At 39.8% G+C, this 25,961-nt stretch overlaps 2 pseudogenes; both read right to left on the minus strand.

Moving 5' to 3' along the window:
* Positions 1-18,848: 18,848 nt before the first annotated feature.
* Positions 18,849-23,115, minus strand: LOC144373710 (ankyrin repeat domain-containing protein 33B pseudogene; annotated as a pseudogene).
* A 239-nt stretch (positions 23,116-23,354) lies between these two features.
* LOC144373711 (uncharacterized) overlaps positions 23,355-25,961 on the minus strand; it is a 54,048-nt pseudogene continuing 51,441 nt past the window's right edge.

A 25,961-nucleotide genomic window follows, 5' to 3' on the forward strand; every position in this document is an offset into this window, starting at 1 on the left:
GTCAAAGGGACCAGCTGGGAGACTAGTCAGGAAACAAGTGTGTCCATAAGATGACCATGGAGAAACAGCAAGATAGAAGCCATGTGTCACCATCACAATGCGGGTGGAGGGTCAAGGTTGACTCTGAGACATCTAGGACTAGGGTCCTGCATGGGGTTGGGGGGAGGAGCAGGGTTGTACAGAGTAAGAAAGGAGGTTAGTGGGTGGGCTCCTTGGGCCATGACATTCATTATTGGAAAGAGACCATAAATCTTTCTGCTGATGAGAGGAACTGGGACCAGGGCTGGGAGAATCTCTCTAGTCTCTATGGGAAGGGAGCTGCTCATCTGAAGGGGAAAGCCCAAACAAAGCATCCTAAAGATGGTGCTGGTGTTGGGAGGCAAAGGTCAGAGGAAGCATGAAGTTTCAGACCATTGATATAGGAAGAGAGTTCCTCCCTGCTACGGGATCTCCTATTCTTAAGAAAAGAAAGATTCAGGATCTCTAATGCACCTTGAAGCCCCCATCTCCCTAGATCGTTCTCTTTCACCTTTTCTTCCCTCTAAGCATACTAGCCTCCTTTCATTCCCAGGGATGCCCCCTGCTTCCCTGGGGTGTAACTACCATTTAATTATCCTGCCCACCCCCAATGGATGCCATGACGACAAGAATGTCAAGTAGCAGCTTTCCTTTAAACAGAACCGACTTTGTCCTACACCCCTATTCCCAGTGTCTGACAGGCCTCTCTTCCTTTTTCACAGTGGCTTTGCAAAATCACACTTAAATATTTCATTCAGTACCCATTTCCTCTAATAAGCCTTCTCTGTTACCTCTCATATGAGCTAGGAACTCTCTTTGTGTTTCTATAGTACTCTTGATTTGTCTCCACCATCACACTTCTCAGAGAATTGAAATGATCTCAGGCCAATATATTTCTACCATTAAATTGTTAAAAACAGGCACCTCCCAAGGTTGGCACATGGTAGCCATTCAATCAACATGTCTTCAGTAAATAACCAATGTTTCTTGAACTGAAATGAATTGTTTTGATAGGAAAAAGCAAGGATTACAATCAACATCCAAATATTCAAGGAGACAGAGTTGAAAAACTGGCCTATGAAGGTATCATATTCCCAATGGGTCCCATTCATAATGGAGAAATGTATGGATGCATTTGAAGTGTACATCACTAATGGGGAACTAGCTTTTGCCAACAGTTTGCAATTAAATTTATACCACATATATATTTTTAACTCCCATGGCACTCAGGAGAACTTTCTGGCTTCCTGATGCCTACAATTTGCATAGGGCTGGGGGAGTAGTGCCTACACTTTGTTACATCTTGCCACCATTTACTACTAACCAGTAAAAATATGAGATCAATGGTGACATTCTTGTCATGAGCAAAGCTATAGGTTTAACGCATTTCCTCACACTCTCAGGAAGTCTATATTTCCTAGCACTCCTTGTGGGGTTGTCATGGAATGAGTTTGGCCAATGAGAATATGAATAGAAATGAGAATCACTGTGATTCCAAGGCAGAAATTGTTATGGATTTTCCACATTCCTCCATCTCTGTGCCTAGAAGTAAAGGAATCCAACATGTCAGATCCCATGGAAATAGCCTACATCTTTGCAATACTCTTTCACACTGAGACAAACTACACTGGTTTGTGATTTGATCAAGAAATAAATCTTTGTTGTGTTAGGTCACTGATGTTTATAGGTCTTTCTATTGCAGCAATCAGAGTTGTTTATTATAAATAATACAATCTCACAGAGCTGTTTTGAAGTAAATAACATTCCTCTACATAACCGTTGAAATGTCTATTTATTAATAACTGGTACAGTGTTTATTTTTAGATAGAACATAAAAAATCAGGTAAGAATTGTTTGCATAATATTTATATTTATATGGAAATCAACTTATTAAAGTTGTTCAAATATTGGACAGAGCCAGAATATAAATTACACATACAGTTTAAAAATTACAGGAAATCATATTATATGGAGCACTAAAGGCCACTTGTGGAATAGTTGTGTTCCCTTGTGAGCCAGAACGTGAAGAGAGCCTATTCATAGCATGGAGGAGACAAGTCCAGGGGGCAAGGCATCAGAATTCTATGCCAGAAGAAGGGGGTAAAAGAAGAAAATGACGCAGATCAAATACAATGGGTTTGCATCATTGGAAACCTCAATTTTTCTTTGATGACTGATGTTTTTCATCCCTGATACATAGAAAAAGTTGGGGGGAAATAATCCTATCTCATCTGAAGCAAAGTAGAGATCATTTTTTTCTTTAAGTCTAGGAAGGGTCAACAGATGTGATGAGGTTCATCTGTCTTTCTTAGGGATTGTCCAGAATAAGGCAGAGCCTACTTTACCTCTCTATCAGCAAATGACTGAGGCTAGACAAAAAGGCTGCCCCAAATTTTGGAACTTGGCCCACAGCTGGGTTTCCAATTTTCAGGGAAACACTGGAGAGTAAAGCTGATTCTCTCTTCCTTGGAAATGTATTCAGAGGGGTAAAGAAGGGTGCCATTGGCAGATCTGGTTGGCTTCCATGCAGAACCTTGATCTTTTCATATTGTGAAAGAAAGAGTCACAACTGTTCAGAGCTTTTGGCCTCCAGAGAATGTTTTTAAAGACTAGCCTGTTTCTACAGGAATCCAAAGCCCTGAAATAAAGGTGCAGTTTAGAGACAAAAGACCAGCATTGGAGTCAACAGAGACTTAGAGACATTTGAACTCCCTCCATTAAAAACAATGACAGAAGAACTTTGGGGACAGAGAATAAAGGGCACTTGTGGGATTAGCTGCAGCCACCAAACCCAAAGAGCTAATGGATTCCATCATGAACCAGGTGAATAACTTATGTGGCCTTAGTTTCTGCCATTGACAGCTGGATTGTGAAATCAAAGGACTGAATAGTCCTGGCATCCCTGCTCTCCCCAGGGGAGTCTGTGGGTCTGTGATCATTTTACTGTAAAGCTTACCAGACAGAGGAAAGCAAGGCCTCATGGGGAGACACAGGGCCTGATTTGTGAACATTTATATGACACAGGAGTCTTGGAATGCAGGTGAGGGCAGAATTTGAGTGGGAGAACCATGAGATTTGATTACAATCTCACCACTTCCTCCTATAATATTTGAATTTTGGCAAGGTCATTTCTGTTTCCTTCCCATTTTTAGTTTCCTCATCTCTGAGACTGAGACAGGAATGTCTCCCTCATGGGCTTGGGATGAGGATGGCATGGTCCATAGAGAAAAACTGTGTTTTCTGATATTCATGAAAAGAACTTAGGTTAAGCTTCTCTCTCTTTCTTTGACCTCAGTCTTATGGGAAGAGAAACAGAAGGGAACACTGAAGTTAAATAAAACATTCTGTCATTTTTCATTACTCTTAGGCTTCAAATTTCAGTCTTTTTGACAAGTAAAAGAGCAATTACAAATACATTCCTAAACAGTAGGCCAGGTTTTGATGGATTGTTAGCTATTCTAAGATTATTCTCATAAAGTCACCATTTTGACTGTTATGATCTAGTAATTCTTTTTTTCCTGAAACTTATGTTAATCCCAAAACAGTTCTATTGGGAAGAACAAGCCTTGGGTACAATTATAATTTTTCAATTACTGCCATCCAAGAACTTGACCACCTTTCTCCTTGATTCTCTTATTAGCATTTGGTTAAGCCTGATGCAGGAGAGCCAAACTCCTTCCATGGAGTTTAAGAGTAACCAAACATGGTTACTCTTTATCAAAATGCAGAAAGCCTAGATAGGTCCCAAGTACAACCCAAGTGGAAACCAACTACAGAGATCTTTATGAGAGTCAATAAAGTCCTGGTGATTTCTTAAAATAATACCCTACTTACACAAACATAAAATGTCTTAAGTTGGATCCCATTTTCTTTTTGTAGCTTTTGATGAAGGCCCTAGAATACCTGGTTAGGATCTGGTGAATATGGGGGTTCTCTGGAACAAGGTATGAGGAACCAGGTTGTGCTCAGATGAGACCAGATCCCAGTAGAGAGGGACACCTTTGGTAGAAATGGCAATTTGGGGTAATATAGATCCCCAAATAAATCATATCTCATTGTCTTAAATAAAACCCATAGAAAAATCAATTTTCTCGTCCTATAGAAAGAGGTACAATCTGAGTTGTGACTCTGGGGCTGAAATGAGTTCAAGCTGGGCCAAATGGATGAACCAGTTCAAGTTTGTCAGGATGAAGAGGAACAAAGCGGGAATAGCCAAATAAGTGGCCAAGGATTGCTCTTTATATTTTCTCAACTACACCTAGCAGCAGAAGGCCTTTGGAAGATAGAAGGAGTTTTTAAGGAGGAACATATTCATCTTTAAATACATGGGAACATCGATCATATTTCAGAGATTGGAAGAAGTCTCAGGAAGTATGTCTGGTTTAGGACTTTATTGAGTGGGCCAGGAAATTTTCATTCATTTTCTGGGCTCCACAGTCACACTTCTTTGTTTCCAACATCTGGAACAGGATTCAAGAGACTTGCATTCTAGGTTCAATCTGCTACTCCATCCCTTATTCAATCAGAAACCTGGTGTGATTCCCCACACTCTGAGCCTCTGCTTTCCCATCTAAAAAGAGAGGTAGTTTTTCTGGATGGTCAGGTTTCCCCATGCTCTGAGTATCTCAGAATTTATGAAATTTTGTCTCCACGCATCTATATAATAAGTCAAAGCCAGTCACAATTTTCCTACAGGGGTGCCGAAGCTGAGGCTGATAAAGTCTGGGAAAAAGTCCCCAGGAAGCATTTGACATACTTTAACTTTCTTCTGGAAGTTTCCCAACTTGCTGCTAGAGTGAGTCTGACAGCCATCACGTCTTGTACCAGGAGTCCTTTCACATTTAATCATATCTCTTTGACTTTACTTCCTGTAAACCCTCTTTTGAGAGAATGGTACAGCAACTGGGTCTAGGGGAATGTCAGTGGGATCAAACTTTTCTCCTCTCTTCATCCTGACATTCCTTCTCTTCTGCATTTTGTTGAAGAGTAACCATGTTTGGTTATAGAGTGGTACTTATATAAAAAGTAATTGTAACAGGGTCTGATTTTGTCATGCAATGATTGGGATAATATCTCCAGCATCATTTTTTCCTGAAAAAAAATTCTGGTGTAAAATTAGAAGTCATAAGTAACATCAAAGAATTAGACAAATTATTTACACGTACTGTTTAAAAGAACCTGAATAACAGTTCCACACATGGTTCTGTCACTGTACTAGGGGTTTTTCATATAGACTGATTGCCTTATTTGCAATTGACAAAATAAGACAAATAATAATTGATGTTAAATACTTTTGAATATTCTAAAACACAAAGTTTCATTCAGGTCAGCTCTATAACCTTCTTATCTCTTTGAATTACTATTACTAGTTCCCAAAACCTTGAAAACTATGCAGATTGCCTATCTTCTAACCTGTTCTAACCTGAGCCTCTATGAAGTTCTACCTGCTACCTTGTATAGAGGGCAATTAGTTCAGTTTTAAATGGTAAAAAAGCAGTAACAAAAGAATGTTGGGTTAATTTGGATGTGAAGAAAAGATACTCTTTTTAAAACTTCATTCTGAAATGAGTGAATTTTCAAGAACAAGTAAAGGCAAATTCCTAAGAATTTTCAGAAGGATTTTCCTAACTCCTTTTGTAAGGATTTTTGGAAAGCAAAGAAAATCTTTGTAATCCTAGGTGCCTTGAAAAACTATTCATGGAGACCAAAGGGCAGCTACATGCATCTGCTGGAGAAGCACAGGGTTGGGGAATCAGAGGTGTGTCAGCAGCACTGTTGGAAGTGTAGGTGATTTCCAAAGATCTGGACAAATTTCTTCTCTTGCTCCTAAAGACTTTGACCTGCCAGTTCCCATAGACTATGTGACCCCATTCTATTCAAAGGATAGGGCCATGACCATAGTCTCTCTTGGTAGCATGGTGAAAACCAAGTAGCTCAGCTTCTTGCCTGGCCTCCATCTAGGCAAGGATTTAGAGAGGAGGGAGAAGCTGGCTTCTTCAGATGCCACCTTCTTGTACAGCTTAACTGGAGCTATAAAGTCCAAAACAGAAATCCAGACTCCCATTCAGCCCACTCAGCTGAATCTCATTTTGTTTAACATTTGTAAAGTTAATTTATTTTATTAATTTTGATCTTTGAACCAAGATTGGTTCACGCAATCTTGATGCAAGGTCTGTGCTCTCACTTTCTTCCTAGTTGAACTTTCAACCATTTCAAGATGGGAAGCATTCTTCATGCCACAGAGTTGTCTGTGGCAGTTAAATCAGATATTTTCCATTCTTCTTAAACAGTTTTAAGGGACTTCTGACATTCGAGGCCCCCAGATTCCTAACTTCCTCATGGCAAAAACTGTGGCTTTCTAATCTCCAAATTTTGATTACACAGTTCCTGGCATAGAGTGGTGCTTAATAAATTTTGTCAAATGAATAAACCAATGATTTTTTTCTTTATTACACTCTCATTTCAGTAGCATAGAAATATAAAAATAGTTTTGGCAAATCATGAGTGGATTCTGTTATGTTAGTTTTCTATAGCTAATTACTCTTTCAACTCAAAGTACAAAGTGCCTGAATCGGATAGACATAGATTTTTAACTGTTGTCTAATAGTTTGCGTTGACCTCTATAGTTTGGGGTTTTCCTGTTTGGGTTTTTGTTGTTGTTGTGGTGGTGGTGGTGGTAGTGGTTTGTTTTTAATGAAAACTAGAGCTTAATAATATCAGTGTCATATCTAATAACTCTGAAGTCTCAGTTCTAAGAATGAATACAGTCATTGAAAAGATTTTTCTCAATTTAGTGTTACTCTCTTTGTCTCCCAGTTTTTAAAATATATATATATCTTTTTGTGCTTGCTTGTGTGCTAATGTTTGATAGTCAAACTCATGCTTCATCTAAAGTGTTTGTTCTCACCCCCATAGAATCTCATTTTGTTTAACATTTGTAAAGTTAATTTATTTCATTCATTTTGATCTTCCTAAAATTTGGCCTCTTTAAAAATTTGTGTGCATGCATGGGTGTGTGATGTGGGGGGATTGAACCAAGGACTTCATGAACAGTCATGCATGTCCTATCAGTGAACTTAATCCCCGGTTCCAAATTATTTGCTTACTTGTACTTATTGAATTTACTCTTTTTGTTGTTGTTCTGAAGATTAAGCTTGGGATATCAACCTGCTGCGCAGGTGCTTTACACTCTTAGTCTCACGTCTTACCTTTTTTATACATCATATAACACAAAGAGGACAAATAAAATGAGATCATAGTTTTACTTGAGAAGATCATTCCTAGTTTTATGATGTAATTAATTTGTCACTACTTCAAGTGATTTGGCCCAAACCCATGTGATCCTGGAAAATTGGAAATTCATTGGTGCATATAATAATCTTGGGGCATATTATTAGCCAATTCTTGTGGGTAATTCTTTTGTCCAACAGAAGGACCTTTGTGAAAGCACACTGTTTCTCTCCATCACTTAAATATTCCATATTGGTCCTTAAACTCCTGATTCCTCAATACCAGCTCTGTTGTAATGTAGTCTGTGGGCACACAACTTGAACTGGTTTGGTTTGATTTTCTAGAATGTATCTTTTGGGGGACAAATAGGAATATCAAACCAGAATTATTGAAGATCAATTTTCTTCTTTATTTTTGTTTTCTTAGATGGGAAAAACAGTTTTAAGATTCTTATTATTAATTCATGAAATGGATATTTTTCTGTGTCCACACTGATAGCTAATAAGAAAACTTACTAGATGTTGGTGACATATGGCAATCAACAAAAAATCAGTAGGAAGCTTCTTGGCATGCCATGTGTTTTTATGGAGATAATTATTTTCTTGTTTTAGAAAACTGTTAATTACCAGAGTATTTTACACAAAAAGTAAATTCTATTCTCTACTTACCAAAATAAAACCCAAGTCAGCCAACCAAACCAACAAACAGCTAGGCTTATCAGTAATTTTTCCCGGTACTGGTCCAGTCATGATTAAAAGGAAGAACAGCAGGGCCTTCTTAGAGAAACAAAAAAATGTAAATATAAAAAAAGCTTGAAAAATTTGATTTAAATTAAGTTTACATAAAAAGGTATCCCCTGGTTCAATTCCCCAAACACAGAGCAAACCTTAAAAAAATCAGCAAAAATGATGCTAAACTGTAAAATAAAAAAATGAAGAACAAATATAAATAAGGAATTTAGGAAACAGAAAATAAAAATTGTTGGAGAAACATGCAAAGATAGTCAACCTCACCAATAACTGGGGAAATGAAAATTAAGGCAATGAGAGATGCCTTACTTCACCACTGGATTTGCAAAACTTAGTGGTGCAAGGGGAGAGGCTCTCTCGCCCCCAGATGGTGGCTGAGTGCAAAGCTGAGCCTGTGCAAAGAGCCTTGTAATGTCACTATAGAAATTAACATGCATATTTCCTTTACCAGGCAAAATTCGCTTCTACATTCTGATCTTTTAAAAACACTCATTTGTGTGTACAAATAAATAGGTACAGGGACCTTCCTTGTTTATAAACAGTAAAAACCAAGAACATTTATGCTTCACCTCTCCTGGGTAATACTGTTTCACCACTTGGGAAGGGAGTTTGCTCTTATTTCTACACGTAAAACACCTTTCTAAGTACCTCCAAGACTTATCAAATTGCAGAATGAGTGACCCATTTGTCAGACAATTTCAGAAGCTGACAATGCAGAGAACTTCTATGATGGCAACGAGAACAGCAGACCCCCAACATGGGAACAGATGAAAAAGTTGACTCAAGAAGCTGAAAAAACCCTCCAAAAGGCAAATCAGCCTTTAAATCCTGTTAATCTTTTATTAGCAATGCTTGCAATTATTAATTGCCAGGTTAGTATAGTTTCTGCTCATTCTTTTGCTTATTGGGCCTCTGTTCCTAACACTCCTTTGGTGCACAGTGTTTCCTGGGGAAAACCTGAAGTTCGTGTGTGTACTAATAATACTAATTTTTCCCCCTCATGTATGTGGGGGAATTAAAAATATTCCATTCTATAAAAATCTGTATAATATTTATAATATAACTGTAGCTGTTGAAGGAGTCCCACTGTGTATAGGGGCTCATTTTTTCTGTTTGCCTCTTATAGCACATAACAACTCTCTTTCTTTTAATACTTGGGGAGTTAATTATCGTAGTTATTATACTGCTGTTTTTACTGTCATGATATCTTCCCGAGGATTTAATACCTCTAGTATGTATGTTAATCCATCATGGCTATCGTCTAAAGAATGTTTTGTCAGAACTCATCTTCCTTTATGTTCAGCTAAATATTCTGAAACATTTTTAACTCATTTAAAGTGGGAAAAATGTCATCATCATCACCCTAATACAGTAGTCAAATATCAAAATATCAATATAGTTGATTGGAGTCCTGATCATTCTGAATTTATAGAAAGTTGGTCAAATCGTACTTTAAGACAGCATTGACATAATGGGACAATAAATGCTTGGGGTAATGAGACAATTAAAATGCAACATTATGCTTTGGTCTCTCCAATATTACAGCATATAAGGTTTTCCAATATTCAAGGGGATATATAGAAATTATGGGCAGTATCTGGGAAACTCACTGTATGGACTGGAAATTTCACGTTAGATGTATCCCGTTCCTCTCCTTTTGAAGTACATCTACATAATAATCTGATTTATTTTGCTTCTGCATGTGTTAAATTCCCTTATTCTCTTATGATTGGAAACTGGAAATGGAATGTAACTCAATGTGTAAATAGAACTAATTGGGAATTAATAGAAATTAATAATTATTCTTTAGTTATTGTTAAGGCTGGCACAAAATTGTGGGTGCCTTTTAATTTGACTCATCCGTGCTCTGATTCATTGTCTGTTACTCATTTGTACAATGCTGTTCAAGTTTTGTTACATTGCTCTCTACAATTAATAGGAATAGTTATAGCTTCATTCCTTGCAGTTGCTTCTGTAACTGCCACTGCTGCGATAGCTAGTGTTGCTTTGCATCAAGACATTCAAACTGCGAATTTCATGAAAACATGGCATCAAGATGCTCATTTAATATGGCAACAACAAAAGGACTTAAACTCTCAATTGGCTACAGATGTGATCAACATACTGTTTCCTGGCTTGGCGATCAAGTTACTATCTTGGCTACCAGAAATGTTCTGAAGTGTGACTGGAATTCTTCTCATATTTGTGTGACTCCTGTGCCATAGAATACCAGTGGTTTCTGGGAAACTGTTAAAAGACAGTTAAATGGACATCAAAACTTAACTTTAGAAATTATAAATTTGGAAAAAACTATTATGGACACCTTTAGTAAGACATTACCTGAACTAACAGGATCTGACATTTTACAAAAATTGTCTTCAATTATTGCTAATTTAAATCCTTTAAATCATTTATCTACCTTGTTGTCAACTTCTTTAGGTAACACTATAATAATTTTTGTTTTGTGTTTTGTTTTGTATATAGTCATCCAATGCTGGAAAAAGCAAAGGCAACTGAAACATGAAACCTCTCTTATCGCTTCTCCTAAGGCTCATTTACAAAAACAAAAGGAGGGAGATGTAGAGAATCAGATGTAACTGCGTTACTATTACTGTTCTTGATGGAGTCTGCCTGCAAACGGGATATTCTGTCAAGGTATAGATAAGTAACAGCAGACATGCTTGAAAACGAGGTGTCTGCTGTCCTTGGGAGGACTTGCCTGCAAACAGAATGTTTTGCCAAGTGGGCTAGGAGGGCGCTGAGAAAAATGTTATTATCTGTTCTTAACAAAGAGCAGAGCTCAACGTACTCCTAGCAGAGAATAGATTAGCCATGAGAAGCGGGTCACTTCTGATTAGAAAGTAAAACTTCTGCATGCTATGTTTAATTAGCTGAAAGACCTGATTTATTGATGTTGGAAGGCTGCCTTCTTTGTTCACAATACTATAAAAAGATTGCTTGTACATAATAAAGGACTTTTTTTCTGCTGCTGCTTCACCTGCTCTGATTCTTCTTTTTCTTTCTTTTCCCATGCTGACCTGCAAGTGAATTACTGCAACAGAATACTATGCAGAAATTGAATGAAAGGGATCTAAATGTTCTCCCAAAATACAGACAATGAAAAAAAACTGCTTGTCCAGTGGGATCTTGTTTATACAATAGCAGGAAGAGCAGATTAAAAACTTGGTTCCAGCTGAGCATGGTGGCACATGCTTATAATCCCAGAGACCTGTGAGGCTAAAGAAGGAGGATTGTGATTTTGAGGCCAGCCTCATCAGCTAAGCAACTTAGTGCAATCCTGTCTCAAAATAAAAAAAAAAGTAAAAAGGACAAGAGATATAACTCAGTGGTAAAGCATCCCTGGGTTTAGTAAAATTATTGAAAAAAAAAGTAGATAAAAGGCTGGGTATGTTGGTGGATGCCTGTAATCCCAGTAGCTTCGGAGGCTAAGGGAGGAGCATCAAAAGTTCAAAGCCAGCCTCAGTAATTTAGCAAAGCCCTAAGCAATTCTGCAAGACCCTGTGTCTAAATAAAATATTAAAAAGGCTGGGGCTGTGGATCAGTTGTTAAGTACCCCTGGATTCAATTCCTGGTACCCACTCCCCCAAAAGTTAATAAAATACCTTTTAAATTATTTTAAAAGGTCCTCCAAAACATATCCAGCATACCATTTAGGTAAAAGGAAGCTCTATTTTGCTTCTGTGTGTGATGTGAATTTCTGCCTATGGGAGTGTCTGAGAAATACCATCTCAATTCTCAATCATTTCACTGTATGAGAAAGTATTCATGAGGAATTGACATATTTTAAATACTTACCTTGGAAAAATTAAGTGAAAGAGTGTGGAAATAAGAAAGTAAAAATCTGATTCAATTAAAATATCACCTGAAATATACCATCTATATCTTTTGTAATTTATACACACAGTTTTTTCAAATATCACATGAGAATATGTTTATTTTGCAAGTGGTTCTAATTCTTTTGCCACAATTTCCCCATGTTTTTACACTACCACATGTTTTTTTCTAGACTTAAAATATTCAATAGAATTTTTCATAAGTTAAAAAGGAAAAAAAACATTCTTTCTGCTGAAAATATCACATTTAAATTAAAAATCATGAACCTTTTAAATATCCGTAATTGAAGCTGCTGTGAAGGGGGGTCACATTTATCTGAAGGTCCCAAGATAGCCCTGAGATCTAAATAAGAAAATATCTCATAAACTGTAACAAAACTCTCACCTTAAAATAAAACACCCTGAAATGTATACAATTATATCCATATTCAATAGCTTTACAGTATCAAGTCTGGGTTTATAGAAATAATAAACAAAATAGCTTTATATTCAGAAAACAGGTTCTAAGACCCATTTATACCAAAATGACAAAATTTGAAACCCAGCACCCTGTGCAAATGTCTGTTCCATTCCTAACCCGTCACAAAGACACCGTTGCTTAAAAACACAGATCCTGGGACATCCAGTAAACACCATCTGTCATCTGAGCAAAGAAAATCCCAGTAAAATTAGCTCTAACACTTTATTTGAATGAAGAATCTGATTCAAACCAAGAGTCTGAATCCATCGAAGGTTCCTGGGATTGCTGGGTACCATTCCTGGGAGTGTGGTATCATGCACTTAGTTCCCATTGAGTGTAACCATAGTTAAGTGGTTCCAAACCAGGTTCTAGAACTCGTAATGGATGGTCAGGTGCCTTGATCAAGGCAGAGAGATCTCACAGTCCCGGCCTAAGTGGCTCTGTTCAAACTTCCTGTGTCATCTTTCAAAAAGAGATGCGTTACCTCGACTCCCAGGGAGCCCTCAGGTTTATGATTCTTCTGACCATGCGGGTCACCTAGACATTCCCTGGGTGCCACTGTCACCTTTCCAGGCAATCTGGTCTCCCTTGACGTCATCTGTGTGTACCTGGTGTGCATGCACGTGTGTGTGCCTGGTCACCTCTGCACACAGTCACCCTATTAAACACTGTGCTTGTTGGAACACAACAGGGGTGCACTTTGCACAGAATTCTTATTGCAGGCAGAGTGAGGAAACTCAGTGTGAGAACTGGCATTCAATGTCCTTGAAAATCAGTCAAATCAATGCAGGTAGTTGTTTTGTTTTGTTTTCTCCCGTTTCTTTATATTAAAAAAAAATCAGAGGCATTTTTTAGCCACTTATTTAAAATTTTAATGAAGAAATGTGAACCCAAGGGCACAGAAATGACTCACTGACTCAATAGTTATTATATAGGTGCATAAAACAAGCTCTAAATGCGTCCAGAGGTGGGAACTTGAAAAATCAGCATTTTGGAAAGAACTAGGTTTGTTCTAAGTTCTTTGTGGCTAATGTCATCCACTGTGAAATTTCCACGTGCCTCAATAACCGTGACTGGCTTGTTGTAAGTATTTATTGTGATTGATACTTTCTGTTTCCTATGAATCTTAATAAGAACAGGATCAATGTTCCATCCTTTCTTTCCCTAGAAGACGGAGGCCCTCCAGGTGACCACCTGGTTCAAAGTGGGGGGCTTGTGTGCTTCTGGTGGGCAGCAAACCAATAACGAGGCAGCAGGGTTCAGAATTCAAACAGCTACCCACTGTGAAAGACCAGGATCCTGAGGAAATTTGTGGAAGATAGGTGACTTCCCAAGTACTGTAAAGAAAAAGTAATTCATCACATAAAAGACCAACTGTGCTGGGAGCGCACAGTACTGCCTGACCACTCTGACACTAGTGGGAAGCAAGTGTAGTGTTAAAGGAGGAGCCAGCACAACCCTGTAGTAGACCCAGAGACTTGCATCAGGGTGTAACTCACTCCCCAGGGCAAATTTATGTCAAGGCAAATTGTACAAAAAGGGTCTTCTGGCTTTAGTTCATGTGGATAGGGTGAGCGTGCAGAGCACTTCCTACCCTCTCCTTGCTTTGGGCTCACTCCCTCAGTCTTCAAGAGTCAATTCTTCATGGAACTTGGGAGTCCTGTGGCTTCCCAACTGTCTGAGATGGCAGCCTTTCCATCACTTGGGGCTGCAATCTGGCCCCCTCCTTGGGCCTCTGTCTCACCCACAGCAGCCTCTACTCCAAACGTCTGGTTACTGCTGACATCTGGGAAGGAATGGACAGAGGCATCACAAATCCCATTTTCCAGCCCATGTCACAAACTCTCCTGAGCCACAAAAATGAGCTGACATCTCAGGAGTGCCCAAAGTGGAGGTGGTGATGGTCTTGCAATTCTGAGGTATCTAGCTGCTGGGAAGCTGCTAGGATAGCTCAAGAGGCCGCACAATGATGTCATGATTCCCAGGATGTCCATGATGTGATGTGGGTACTTCTCTACAGCAAGCAGAGAGGAACAGCTCTGACTCTCCCTGCTCCTTCTTGGTAGGCTGGTGCCGAGCCGCCTGCAGGACACTTAAGCACACAGCAAACGGGAACAACCGCATCAGCATCACTCTGCATCTGCAGCGTCAGTCCTGGTGTAGCCAGCTCTAGAGGTAGAAGCCATGAAGAGCCCATCTGCATTGTCAAGTAGCCACCTCTTCTCACACAGAAGCGACTTCACAGCCACTTTACAGCCAATTCCTCTGTGAGGGTCCCCCAATCTCCAGTAACCAAGGAAATCTCTGCCAAAGGGTAAGTTCCAGAATCCTCACTTAAAATCAGCAGCATTAACAAAGTTTTCGAAATATTTCTTCTGGCCAGTTTAATTATAATTTACTCAAGCTCTAAAACGTATTAAAGTATACTTCAACGTTCTTCCAACTCTATTTATATATAAATCCCTGAGAAGATACATGTCAACTATAAATTCATTATTTACAGTTAATAAACACACTGGGCGCAAGCAGAGGCCCCAAGCCTGCGCCCTCTGTGCTGTCCATATCAGGAGAGCAGACCAGGCCACCCTTCCTAAAAGTAGGAGGGGTTGGGTGCTGAGGCGGGACCCCAGCACAGGAGAGGCAGGGCCTGCTGCTCACTCATCCTTGGGGACAAGAGGTCCTGCCATGACAATGCATCAGGGCCACCATAATGCTTCTCAGGAACCCCTATTCTGATTTTTTAGACCTCAGGATAGCTGGTGCCAAAGACGAGCAAAGAGTTTAACCAAACTGGGAGAAGAAAACAGGCCAAGAAAGAAAAGGAAGGGGGAACTAAAGAGAAGGTAAAGAGGATTTCAGGGAAAGAATGTGGAAGCTGGATAGGATACTGTGATGGGTCCTCACCCATCAGCACCTGATGATAAATGGAGGGTGGAGCCTCAGTAATGAGATGCAGCTGTTCAAAGCAGTAAAAACACACACAAATGACGCCAGCTGGACTGTCAGAGAGACCAGGGGTGGTTTCTCTCCGCCTCAGGGACCAAACGATCATATCTTCTCTGCGAATCCCATATTCAGAAAAGGTCACCCTAACAATGTTGCCTAAGAAGGGACTGGCTCACTGAGCCCCACAAGCCTCCTCAAGGTGACCCAGATTACTCACTCTCTAGGTGGAGCTAATTCCAAGCCCAGCTGCTGCCCCCACCTGCCTCTCCCCACTTGCCTCCCCCCACCCTTCTCACAGTGACACTATCAAGCCTGGGCAGAAGGGTCCCACTTGAGGATATCTGTTCTTGTGCTCCCACAGATCCCCAAATTGAGAGACTCCAAAGGCCACCTGCTGAGAAGCATCCAGACTTCTCTTCCTGACTTCCTGCACTGCCTGCCCAAGACTGGGCACAGTGTCCACTGGCTGTCATGTAGCCCACTCCAAAAAGGCCAAGAAAACAAGAGCAAAAGCCTCTTCCTTAGATAGAGGAAAGAGGGGAGAGACATTGTCCTTGAAGGAGAACACTGTTAGAAAATATACTTCCACACAACCACAGTGACAATTGAGGGCACCTGGTTCAGAAGCCACCTGGACCCAACCTGAGGACATACCAGAGAAGAGCCTCCCCAGGCAGGGCAGTGATTTGATTCTGGAGAGAGGGACTGGTGAGAGTTTGCACCAGGCTGTGCATGGACACTTCCTGCACTTGAGTCCTTTGGGCTTCACAGACAAGTTCTTCTGTCTGGGGGTACACTTTAGCTCCCCTCCTGCCAGTCAGCTCTCCCACGCATCTGTCATTCTTACTTCATGAAACCCACCAGGTCATGGCTGCTCCAATGGAACAGGGAATGTGGCTGGTTCACCTTCAAGTCTGCCAAAGAAACTGATGGGCTAGTAGACTTTCTAAACATATGTATTTCAAAGTTTGCTGGCCTAGTAGACTTTCTAAATGCTTGTATCTCTAGAGCTGTCTTGTGGACACCAGCAGTATTGCTGGCCAAGCCCCATGCTGGTCAGGTGCGTCCTGTGCATCTGGTCAAGGCTGGAACAAACAGGATAGGAGGCCCCAGAACAGAAACTGAAGAAATCACTTATCACGCTGTTGACAGTCCACCCATCACTGGACAGTGACAATGGGTCGTGTGAGGTAGGGGGACGGGTGGGACCAGGAATGTGCACTTCTGATCAGGTAGCAGCAGAGACATGGCTTGGAGGGGTGCAGGGCTCCATACCATTCCCAGTGCATAGGTCCCACGGTGGTTAGCAAGCAGGATTACTTGGCAATGCAGTGGCAGGCAGATGCTGAATCAGCCAGAACAGACGCTGACTAACACTGTCTGTTCCAATGATAATTTGACATTCTTACAAAGTTAGAGCCTTTTGTGGGAGCTCAGGATGGGTGTTCAGGAAGAGCAACCCCCAAGTGAGAGGAGAAGCTGCAGTTCTCAACACAAGCTGCAGTGTACTCTCCTGGGAACTCAAACACTGGGGTTCTTCTCCCCCAGAACAACACAGTGCCAGCCTCTGCAGTAGGGGAAAAGGCAGAAAATGTTGACAAACTGCCTGGTGGTCCTCAGGGCACCCAGTATTGAAAGTCACAGATTAGAGGCCATTTGGCACTGCCTGGCTGGGCACTCAGCTGATGAGGGAGGAGCTTGTGGCAAGCTAGGTGAAGCTGTGGATTCTACAGACATGGCACGGAGATGCCACAATGCCAGGGACCCAGAGAAGACAACCTCCAAAGATAACTGAGGTCAAGAAGATGTTGTCAAATCCAACTTCCAAGTCACAGGGGTGATCCACAACCAACTAATATGCGTAGTTCTAAACGTGGGTCTAGGATTCTGTGGCATTCATCTTGATGTCTTTCTGGGATTAAGGAGAAACATGCTAAAATCTGATTCTGAAACACAGTGTTTTTATCTCACTAGTCTCTCCAACAGCCTGGGCGCAATCTTGCGATCTGATAAAGGGGGAAGGGCTAGTGTGAAATCCCTGATTGCTCAACACCAAGAAGGTGCTGATGGGAAGCCGCAAGGAGAACCCAGAGCCACAATTGCCTGCACCATGAGACAGATAAGTTCGTGTCAGCATGTATCCAGGGTTATAGTAAGGAGCTTCCAAACACTCTATGATAGTTTTTGAATTCATAGTTCCCAGTATTTCAAATAAATATTTAAATAAAGTGCATGTGTAACAGATATTCTAAGATCCAGTAAGAATTTCTCAGATTTTGGAGATAAAAGCATAAACAGAAAACTCCCCTAAGAGCTCAGGGCCCAGGCAAATCACATCTGCATCCTGCCAAAGTCCCCACATCCTGGACATCTTATACAATTGGCATGAGGATGAACTAAAGATCAGGGACAATCATCAAAGGAGAAATAGAAGTAAACTCCACTTGAGCCTGAATGAGAGGGATGCCCTGAAAATGCGAAATACTCCTAGAAATTTGCCTCAAACAAGCTTGTTAAAACTCAGTTCTAGCCTCCTGTTCCCATAAATCACCCTCGTGCCCCCTTCAGCAGTTCCATCCCTCTGGGATCCTATCTTTCCTGAATTTTTACATTTTAAGGATATACAGATTTGACTTATCTAAGAGCATGGAAGACTTAATTTTGTATTTCCAGTAATCATTTGTTGAGCTCACCCCACTTATTAAAAGCTAAATTTTCTCTTATATCCAATAAAAGATTTCCTATGCAGTTTATCCAAAGCTCCAATTTAAAATGAGTCTAGCAAGAAATGCAGTTAATGCATTGTTTCCTAATAATTCGACAATGATTTTCATTATTATTACTGTATGAACAAGAGAGTTTTAAAATAAGACACTGAAATTTGAACTATTTCATTTGATAATTTTGCTGTAAAAGTCAATGCCTCCATCAAATAAAAATAAATATTCAGCATCAATTAATCAAATAGGAAAATCTACACCAAAGCGCACCCACAATGAGATGGAAAGGCAAAAGCCAGAGCCAATGGCAAAAAGGAGAATCCCGTGAACTGTGTGAACTCATACAGCTCTCACAAATATTTATTGCTAGATACAGTAATTTAAACCAGGTGTCTTCAGACTCATATATTGAAACTGCCTTAAATACAAACATCCCCATCACCTGTAAAGTTCTGCAGATTGGTAAATAATGATTAAAAGTACAAAATTATGCAATAGAACCCCGCCCTTTGATAAATTGGTTTTTAAAAATTCTTAATTGAGGTTCTCTAAAGGGAAACATTAGGTGTATTGCCCGCTAGGTGTATTGATTGCTAGGGGAAGGAGGGTTAGGGAAATCAATACGCGCTGTTCCCAGCTCCCTCTTAGGAACACTTGACCACTTCCTGGGATCCCAGAAGGCGGCTGTGAGCGCGGTATGAGCGCACTGCAGGAGCCTGGAGCGCACCTCTGAGGACCCAGCCAGGGGGCAGCCTCCCCTGTGCCTCTCCACCTCCTCCATGGTCATGCCCCCATCCCCCTCCTCCCCGCTGGGGCTCTGCCCCACCCCCCACCCCCACCCCCAACCCCGCCCCCGCCCCCACCCCCGCCCTGCAGCGCTAGCTCGACACAGGCCCTCCACCCATAGACCCCTTCACAGTCCTTTTCCTCCAGCGTGGTGCTTTTCCTTCTGCGCTTCCTACTGGCACTTCCTCTGGGCCTCTTCTGCCTGCTTTTCTTCCTTGGCCTCCTTGTACTGCCACTTGGGGATCTGCAGGTGGGTGCTGTCCTTAGCTCTGCCCTTGCGGCCTATGCGCTCTGGCTGGAAGGTGGGCGCAGGCGCCTTGCTGATGCGGAACCTGGGGACCACCATACCCGGTTGCACACTGCTCAGGCACAGGAGCTGCAGGGGCAGGAGGCTCTGCTTCTGCCTGGCAGAGGCTGAACCCTGGGCCCCTGGCAGGTAGGGAAATGGGGGACTGAGTCTCAGAGCCTCCTCTCTGGAGCCCCCTACCTCAGAAGTCTGAAATTGCTGTTCAGTGCCTTCTGCCTTGTCCCTCTCTTGGGCAAGGGTGTCCTAGTCCCCCTTAGATGCCAGAATTTCCTGCACTGCCAGCCGCCTGTTTCCAACACTGGGAGGGTCCTCAGGACACACAGTTCGGCAGATGATGGCCCCAGCAGGACTATAAAGGCTTGTGGTCATCCTGACTATATGGTCAAGGACACCCCCCATCCTCCAGGTCCTGGCCTGAGCCCGAGGTCAGCGCAGACTGCACGAATTCAGTGAGCCTCTGCAAGCAGTTTTTGGAGGCTGCAGGCTTCAGAACTGCCTCCGGGCTCAGCGGCAGCTCTGGCCTGTAGTTCTCCCCAAACTGTTCAGGGCAGGGTCGCTCCAGCAGCCTCTGCATGAGTTGGACTACCTCCACCCTGCCTGTGTAAGCAGCCCACTCCTGGGGTGACATCCCACGTCGGCTTTCTCCGGCGTGTACATCTGCCCCTGAAAAACAAGAAGCACAAATGGATGGCTGCAGCAGCAACTCAAAGAATGGAACAAAGGTTAACTTTCCAAAACCTAATAACAAGCTCTATCCTGGCCCACTGCCACCTGCATGTGACAGTCACCTACTGCATTTACCACTGCAACAAGAAAAGGTTTCTCATGCATCATTTGATGTTTTTGTCTTTTCTAAATAAAAATTTGTCTAAATCATTATTTTTTTTTAAGAAATAAGATTCCAGCGGAGCACAGTGGCTCACTCCTGTAATCTCAGCAGCTCGAGAGGTTGAGGCAGGAGGATTGATTGCAAGTTCAAAGCCAGCTTCAGCAATAGCAAGGCACTAAGCAAGACAGTGAGCCCCTGTCTCTAAATAAAATACACAATAGGGCTGGGGATGTGGCTCAGTGGTTGAGTGCCTCTGAGTTCAATCCCTGGTACCCAAAAGAAAGAAAGAAGATTCCATAGCTCTCTGCCAATGGAGACATGACTAGACAACAAAAATGTATTGAGATCACTTGATGATGCAGCTTTAGTGCTCTAATTGCTAACGGTAACAGTCACTTGCAAGGCACTCGGAACCATCTCTTCTGTCCTATCACTTGGAGGGTTGGTCCTCTTTTGTGGGAAATGGTGGTCCTTCACCTCTCCCACTGGGTAGTTAACTGGCTGGGGGACTGCAGCCCATATTCCTATAGACCAGACAGTGGGCTATTCCAAAACAGAGGCCATATCTTATGCATTTTTATTCTGCAACACATCTAATCCTGGCAGGTGGGTGGCATGCCTATAACAAAGATTCATTACAGAATGAATGATGGTCACAGTGGCTGGGGGCTTGCCTGGGCTGCAAAGCTGGCAAGCTCCATGGAGTAGAGAGCTCCAGGGAGCGCCTTGGGTCCCCTGCACTCAGCTCTGTGTGCTAACAACCACCCAGCAGGGCAGATGTGATGGTCAGTATTCTGTGTCAGCTTGGCTACACTAGAACATCCAGTGCTTTAATCAAACACTAATCTAGGTGTAGCCTGAAGGGATCTTGTAGCTTTGGCTAACACCTTCTAATCAGTTAACTTTAAGTCAAGGAGATCAACCCCAAAGAAGTGGCTAGGCTTCATCCAATCATTGACTGCCTTAAGAGCAAAGACTCAAATTTCCTAGAGAAGAAAAAGTTCTTGTTGCATTCATATATGAATATGCAACAGCAAATCCCATCATTATATATAATTATAATACACCATACTACAGTGATGCAGCCACATCAATGTTTATAGCAGCTCAATTCACAATAGCTTTTCAGTGGAACCAACCTAGATCCCCATCAGTAGATGGATGGATAAAGAGACTGGCATGTATACACAATGGACTATTTCTCAGCATTAAAAAGAATAAAATTATGGCATTTGCACATAAATGGATAGAGCTGGAGAATATCATGCTATATAAAGTAAGCCAGTCCCTTAAAACCAAAGGCAGAACATATTCTCAGATTAGTGGGTGCTGATCTAAGTAGAATAAATAAAACATAAAAAAATTATAATGCACCAACAAAAAAACATGGAATAAAAGGAAAAGTTCTGCCTCTAGACTTCAGTATTAACTTCTACCTGTGGGCCTAGCCTACAAATTTTAGACTTCCCAACCCCCACAACTTCATGAGCCAATTCCTTAAAACAAATCTCTTAATTTATGCACCCTATCAGTTCTGATTGTCTAGAAAATCTTTAATAATGCATCCCCAATGTCTACCTGAATGTCTCTCCATTCTACCCACTAACCCCCCCACACATACAAACATTCCAACATTAAACTCCAAATCATCCTGGTGAAATATGCATAAATTTCAACTTGGCAATGCAGAAATTATTACAAAGTTGCTGTTAATCTTGGTCCAAACTCAGCCCCACATACAGTTTGAAATCATTCAGTATTTCAAGTCCCATTAGTCATATCTCTACTAGCAAAGCAATGTGAAAAACTATGGAAATTATCTAGTCTGTGAGCTCCCTGGAGACAGGCCTGGCAGAGGCAGCTTCATTTATATCCCACACAGACCCAGGTGTTGACATGCTGTGGCTGATCAATATGGGCTGAGCTGAGAGAGGTGGGGGAGCACTCCCACTTCCCTGCCCTGCCAGCTCACAGTGGCCTCATAGCCAGGCAGACCTGGCTCACTTGAGCTCACCTGCTAATAGTCTTAATACTGTGACACATTAAAGAATAGCCATCTTACAAGAGTGGTAATTATTTGGAACCAGAAATCAGGAGAACTCATTAGTTAGAGTACAATTTATAAACTGCCTAAAATGAAAAGGGGGCAGTAAAAATGTCATTGTAGAAAATAGATGACACATTAAACCTTAATTAATTGCATGTCACTTAAAAAAGGATCAAACTGCAAAATTAAAATCTTAATGAACACTGCATGAAAGAGACATTTTTCAAATGCTAATGGAAAACAAAAGAAATAGCTGTCCAAAGTGCAGCATTCTTCTTTCTGTTGTACCCACCTTTTCATTTTTATATCAGCCATATATATGACAATTGTGTGTCTTAAAAATTTATAAGCAATGATAATTTTTCTAACAGTGAGTATTAGGATAGGTAACATTCAATTAAATTACATAAAAAATTTAATTTAGTACTCTAAAAAATTTCAAACCCAGTAGAATTATTGGAAATAATCTTTTAATGTCAAAATTAAAATAAAAATTTGACTATAACTAAATGATAAAAATTAAAATCATTATTTTTCCATGAATATCAATCATATAGTTAGTTAATCTATCTGATACTGAAAAGTTGCAAATGTCTATGAAACCACCTGTTGTAAACAATCACATAAGGAAGGTCACAACTGACAATCCACAGTATTTATAATTTAGGTTATTTACTACAATTCAAGCATTCTAAAAAAATAAAATTGGGGGAGGGAGAAAGATGCCCTTGTTTTGTAATAAATTATAAACTACCATAGGAGTAGGAGTCGGTAATGCAATGAGGTTTTGAAACAAGCACTAAGAAGAAAGGTGTTCAGAGACTTCTAGCTAATTTTATATCTTCTTATTTCACCCATGCTTTCAATCACACAATACTATTTCATCTTAGCAAATTAAATAAACAAGATTTTAAAAAACATGATATAGGAAAATTTTTAAAAAGTTGAAGTACTATTAGTAAGCTTTACTCATCAAAAAGATGAAAACTTTAGGGACTCAGGCAAAAGTGGTTATCCCTTACTAAGAAGGTGAAAATAAGATGGATATCTATTCATGTGAATGAATTTTTAAAGAAAAAAAAGAGGATGAGAAGAGTTAGATGCTGGAAACAACTGGAATAAACATACAGACCAGCAACAAAATCATCGATTTTCCAAGATTTTTGCATAGTACCGAGCTTTTGCTTTGAAGTTAAAAAGGAAGTTTATTTCCTATGTGAATATGAGTAATGGAAATATAAAAATACTACACAGAGAAACAACTTCAGAGTTCAAAGATAATAGTCATAAATTTGATGTTTTATTTCACAATAATGTTTAGGAACCATTGGAGAAAATGTGACTGTTCAAATTGAGATATGAACACCATGAAAGAAGATACATGGCGGAAAAGGAAACCCAGGTGAGCTCAGGAATAGAAGAGATGCTGAGCAGAAAAAAAAAAGAGGAAAAAGATGGGGATATAGCTCAGTTGGTAGACTGCTTGCCTCCCATGCACAAGCCCCTTGGTTTGATCCCTAGGTCATACCCCCCCGCCAAAAAAAAAGAGGAAGACAGAATACATTCATCACTAAATAATAAAAACATAATGGAGTGCTATGATATTAATTAAGCATTTTAAATTACCCCTTTCCTGCTCTTACATGTTAATTTTTTTAATATTTTGGATTGAATCCAGGGGCATTTAACTACTAATCCACATCCCCAGCTATTTTTTAGAATTTTATTTAGAGACAGATCTCAATGCATTGCTTAGGGCCTCAGTAAGATGTTCAATATTCCTATATCAGTCCCCCCAACCTGCTAGAATTACAGGTGTGTGCTACAATGCCCATCAAATTAAACCCTAAATAAACTATTATAATGTTAATGGAAGAGGGTGATATCCCCCTTGTCGTAGTTTGGTATCAATGTGCCAATATGTTAACCAACTGGTCACGGATTTCTTTTACATGATTTAAAAAAAATATTGTAGTTGTTAGTGGACCTTTGTTATTTAAATTATTTATATGTGGTGCTGAGAACCAAACCCAGTGCCTCCCACATTAGGCAAGCACTCTAACTCTGGGACACAAACTCAGTCCCATCTTTTATGTTCTTTTGTTAGTGTATATTTCTAATTTTTTCTGCAACACTCATGGATCCTTGTGTCGTTTTACACAAAATCATCAATATAAGAAATCCCAATCAGTGTATATATATTTAAAAATCCAGTTTATATTTTATAAATTGAAATTTATTATTTATTAAAAATATTTAACATTATCTATTTGTGCCCAGACTACCAATAGGTACAGTATGATAAAGTATTTTCATTAAGAAATATTTACTATAGGTGCTTATATGAGGAAGAATACAACAACCATCATTTTGATTTTTTTCAAGAGAAAGTTTTGTGTAACCTTTATCAAGTCTGAATAGAAATTTAGGAAAAGTGCTATAAAGTGTTTTGTTGTTTTACTAAAAACAACAATCCTTTCCAAGCTAACGTACTGTAATAATGTCAAATTCATATAGTGTATATTCAAATACAAAAACTAATTAATATTGGGACCACTATGTTCTAAATCTATTACTATAAAATGAATATACAGAATTAATGTTATTTACCACTACATTACTGTTACTGCATATATTAATTATGTAACTATATTAAAGATTTTGTTTGCAATAGGATTTCAAATTTATACTACTTCAGTAATTATGTGCTTCCAAATTATCATAAAAGATACTTACTATATTTATGACAAAGTATAGACAGAGTCAAGAAATTGTAAATTTAAATTATAAAGAACAATAATTGTGTGACTGGCTCATCAAAGACAAAAAGATATTGAATGATATAATATAAAGAACCTTTTACCTTGATTCAAAAAATCTAGGAAGCTGAATTCCTGCCTCAGCCAAGAAATAGCTGTATGGCCAAATAGACTGTTTTCTCTGTGTAGAAAGTTTACTAAAAATTAAATCATTGGACTAGATAAATCATCATTTCTTCACCTCTTTCACAATAAACTATTACAAAAGTAAGATCCTTTCACTTTCACTGGACAGCATAGAGATAAAAAATAAAAAGAACTGGAGATCAGAATTACTTATGGGTGGTCTTTAAAGAGATACATTTTAGAAAATACTGACTATATATGGACACATAAATACCTATGTATTTACTATATTTAATCATATTCCAAACAGCTTTAAACTGTATGTATGAAAAGAATTTTTATATGCTGTTACCTCCTAATTCTTAATAAACTAAGAATATTGTAACTGGTATTTAATATTCTATATCTGAGCATCAATTTTGGTGACTCTGCAGTATTCCACTTTAAAAATGTAAATCCCTAAGTTTAATAATAATCTGGTACCTTTAAAACTGTTCTGCAATAAACATACCTACAAATATACTTTAATAAATCCTCATTATTAATTCTTCAGGGCAAATTCCTATGGTATTATACACAATTATAAAACACTTTTTATGTGATAAAAACTGCCCCCAAGGGGCTGGGGTTGTAACTCAGTTGTAGAGTGCTTGCCTAGCATATGTGTGTCACTGAGTTTGATTATCAGCTCTCTCTCTCTCTCTCTCTCTCTCTCTCTCTCTCTCTCTCTCTCTCTATATATATATATATATATATATATATATATATATATATATATATATATATATATATATATATAATCTCCCCTAAGTAGACTTCATCAACAAAGTAAAATGACACATAACCCACATCTTTAGAGACAATAGAATATCAATGCATTAGTAATTCCTCCTTTCCCTCCTGATACAAAAAGTTTACCTTCATATTGAGTTCCCTTAATGGTTTTGCTCTAGAGAAAATTCCATATGGGATTTTATTGATTTAATTATATTCCATGTTGAGGGAACAGATGGTGAAAAACTGAGCTGGACCACCCACTGGATATGACTGGAAGTAATTTCTAACCAAGTTCAAACTGTTCAGTTTCACAAGACTGCATAAAAGGCTCTGTTAAAAAAAAAACAAGCATA

Source organism: Ictidomys tridecemlineatus, unplaced genomic scaffold, assembly GCF_052094955.1.
Source record: "Ictidomys tridecemlineatus isolate mIctTri1 unplaced genomic scaffold, mIctTri1.hap1 Scaffold_46, whole genome shotgun sequence".
NCBI lineage: Eukaryota > Metazoa > Chordata > Mammalia > Rodentia > Sciuridae > Ictidomys > Ictidomys tridecemlineatus.